At 36.7% G+C, this 3,984-nt stretch overlaps 1 protein-coding gene and 1 long non-coding RNA gene across 2 annotated transcripts in view; one reads left to right on the top strand and one right to left on the bottom strand.

Moving 5' to 3' along the window:
• Window positions 1–3,984, top strand: part of LOC112906725 — a 141,526-nt gene that overhangs the window by 37,722 nt on the left and 99,820 nt on the right. The gene's annotated exons all lie outside the window — the stretch shown is intronic.
• Window positions 1–3,984, bottom strand: part of LOC108737750 (probable multidrug resistance-associated protein lethal(2)03659) — a 122,059-nt gene that overhangs the window by 78,756 nt on the left and 39,319 nt on the right. The gene's annotated exons all lie outside the window — the stretch shown is intronic.

Raw genomic sequence — 3,984 nt, 5'->3', positions numbered from 1 at the left:
TTTTTGCCAGCAAAGACCAAAAATTTTATGAGCGTGGAATTATGCTACTACCAGAAAGATGGCAAAAGGTGTTGGACCAGAACGGTCAATATATAATTTAATAAAGTATTTGTTTATTATACGAAAATTGTCTTTCATTTCCACAAAAAAAAACGAAATGACTTTCCGAACAACCCTATATATATAATTTTGTAAACGAAAATGGATAACTACATTTTGTACAAAATGTTTTTAAATTTGTTTTTATTAAGTTGAAAGCAAATTGATTGTTTTGAAATTGACAATGAGTACTACCCGTTGCTTAGGTAATATTTATGCGGTTCTTCAACCGTCATACAAATATACATATAGATATCTTTCCATGGCAAAACGTAATGCTTAATTGCAAAGCAAGCTGCGTCTCATGAATAAAATAACAACTGTTACCTGATAAGGTTACCCCGATAGATATGACGGTGCTTTGCATATTTAAAAGATATTTATGTTAATACTCGCCAGCGGTCGATATTTATAATGGGCACTAATAGGAGGTGGCAAATAGCATAACGATTGCCCAGACCAATGTGCAAATTAGGAATTTTACCCATTGTATTACCGATATGGAAGCCTGATAACTCATTATTATTATGGAAAACAACGATTATGTTATTGTTCGATGTACAACATTTTTGGTTACGCTCGGCGAATGCCACTACTAAATTAATAAATAATTGATGATGAGAACTTACATATCTGTATCGAAAAGGTTACGTAACGAAAAAGGAACAAATGGTACCCTCATCTCGTTGCTTCTCAACCCTAGTAACAANTTGTTCCGTGGTGCCTAATATATATGTACTATAACCATCCTTCACGTAGCAATTCCCATGCTAATGGCGTTAAAATACTTTCCCAAGAAATGGTAAATGCGCCCTCTCTTACCTGACAAGTCAAATGTACTTTTTCGTCTCTGAAATCAGGAAAAATCATATTTCTGGGGCAGGCATATTATAAAAATTCGTATGTAGGCCTCGGCAAGAAACTACGGCATTCCCCTGCTGGGATTTTGTTGCCCTCTCCTTCTGTTCATGTAGCAATTCACACCCTGGAGGAACTGTACGTTATTACCTTGATATGTAATATAGGTACTATTTTTGGTTGTTTTCTGGTAACCCGAGATAAAAATGTTCAGTCTCTCAGCGTCTCTGAAAGCGAGACTCCAGTCTCCGTTTCTCCTAGAGTCTCTGGTGTCTCTTAGAGAGACTGTCGAGAGACTGTCAAAAAAACTGTTTAGCGTCTCTGAACAAAGAGATTCGAGTCGCTCATAGAGAGATCCTCATTTCGTATTCACTCTTTGAACGAGAGACTCGAATCTCTCAATAAGTGGTGTCTCGATAGACATGGTTAAAATTCAACATATTTCAGAGAGACTCGAGTCTGTCAATTTCAGTTTTATTCATTCAGTCTCTCTGTGAGAGAGACTCGAATCTCTGAATTAACAATTTTATCGTTCGAGTCTCTCATATAGAGACCGTGAGAGATCCATAAAAACACCTAGGCAATAACTGAGAGACTGTGANACAACAGAGCCGTACGAAAACATAACACAAAGCAAGGTGGGGTGAAAGACCTTTAATCTACAAGAGTTCTCTTACTAAAAACACAGGTCGCTATTTCTAAACCAAATTTACTCATACATATAAAATTCCATTACGCAACCAGACTTGTATCGATCGATATATGTCTGCATGTTTATAAACGCACGAAAGGTTTTGCTCTGTAACTTTCATTTAAATTTGCATCCAGCTAGCAACCTTCTTCCTCCCCATTGCCCAGAATTATCCTTTGATAATTAATGACTACATGGAAATGAACAATGGTACCCACTCATGAGTTAAGGATGCAGAATGGAATGAGTAAATCCAAAGGGAACGGATGACGAATGGAAACCTTTGGCGAATTTATCTAAATCTAAATCAACCGAAGAAACATCAAAATATTTTTTCAAATATAAACGCCTGTCAATTTACGTTACGTCATTGTTACTAATATTTAATGCTCATAATCATAAAATATTACATATTGTTGCAAATTATTGGAAGAAGTTGTAAAACTTCCGATGCAAGATACATGTAGATAGGGTAGATGATCATACTGATTGCTTCACTGCACAAGTCGTGTAATTACTCTGTACTACCCTTACCTTTGCAAGTCATAGCCCTCACAACTAGAAACAGTAAAACAAAAAGAGGGGCTTGCTAGATTATACAAGCTGTCTGCATTCGCTCACCCCATCGAAGAGGGTAACGCACTCGACTCTCTCCTTCTAGCCATGGCTTTGTAACAATGATAGGTATTCCCAGAGGGACGACCCTCCGTAATATCCTTTTATAAGAATCTAAATTTTGATAAAGTAGTCGCGAATATCTTCACAGTACGTTGCTACCCACGATTTCATCAGCGAGATCGTAACAAGACTGTTAAGTATAATTTAAAGGATTTCTCACATCCGATTTCATTTAGTCTCCATCTACTCTTGGGCGCATCTTGAAAAAGTCAAATTGTAAGAGAAACTGGCTTGTTATTTTTTTTTTAAGTTTTCGTGGAAGAGGGGAAATCTTCAGAAGACACCCTGCCGTCCGAACGACAGGGTAGTGTTGGATTCACTCTGAAGGAGCGCCTACCAACTAAAACCCCTCTACCTTAGGCCGTTTTAGGACCAGTGTAGTTGGTCCTCTTCAGCCAAGAAATGAAATTGAAAATAAGGGTATTTATAGTTAACAGTTGTTGAAGATAGACAAGGGTAGTTTAGAAGAAAGACAGAAAGTACAAGTACTGACGGTAAAAGTTCTCAGAAGTAGAACAAACAGAATAGCTCAAAACCCCAACGCCAAAACACGACACTGTAGTTGTCCGAAGCACTTTTCGGTAACAAAGTTACCTTCTTCAGGGACTGAAGTAAAGAGTTTACAACAACCGCCAAAGTTTTTCCAATATTCATATTTCTCAGAAGTAAATAGAATGGAATGTTATTGCGGGAGAAACCAAATTGTTAGTAATTACAAGACAGGGTACTTGTAGGTATAATGGTTCCAGGTAATGAAGCATGATCAAGAGTTCGAAATTAAAATTGAAAGTACTTAAAAATTTGGAAATAAAATAAGTTTTAGAAAACAAAATTCAAATATTTACAATATGTACAGATCGCTACAGTTCGAATATCCGATGCACATGTGATAAGAAATAGTATACGCGTCTCGGGGAGAATGTGAGCTACATGCCATATCACACATCCTGTATAGTACTTATACCCCATTTTTGTTCCGTGGTGCCTAATATATATGTACTATAACCATCCTTCACGTAGCAATTCCCATGCTAATGGCGTTAAAATACTTTCCCAAGAAATGGTAAATGCGCCCTCTCTTACCTGACAAGTCAAATGTACTTTTTCGTCTCTGAAATCAGGAAAAATCATNGGTTACGTAACGAAAAAGGAACAAATGGTACCCTCATCTCGTTGCTTCTCAACCCTAGTAACAAATTTTTTGGAAACTATTAAATTGAAAGTGAACTTATGACGTAGGTACTACTCCTATGTGGTAGAACGAAACAAAAGGTTCAGGTTGGTCAGTATTTTGTCGAAACCGTCAAACGGATCACGATTTCGATCTCTTCAATTTGACAAATGGACTTGGTCGAAATTTTTGAATCCTACAAAATGTAGTAACTTTCTACAGATGGCGTTTTCTAAGCTGTTTGCAATAATTCATAAAACGTTGTCTAAGAGTTGTTGGAACTATCGTCGGCGTGCTGATAGGATTCGATGAGAGAATGAGAGAAAGTAGACTACTTCATACGACACAACGTACGATTTAGCCCACTTTCACCTAGTACTTAATCCATTATTTAATAATAATAAAAAAAACACTAACATAGAATTGGTCTTTAAAAATTTACTAACCACAACAACAGGAACAAGACAATCACAAAACAATAACAATA

This window comes from Agrilus planipennis, unplaced genomic scaffold (genome assembly GCF_000699045.2).
Source record: "Agrilus planipennis isolate EAB-ADULT unplaced genomic scaffold, Apla_2.0 scaffold105, whole genome shotgun sequence".
Classification (NCBI taxonomy): domain Eukaryota; kingdom Metazoa; phylum Arthropoda; class Insecta; order Coleoptera; family Buprestidae; genus Agrilus; species Agrilus planipennis.
Note: the sequence above shows the minus strand (reverse complement) of the source record. Positions and strands in the feature narration are given on the sequence as shown.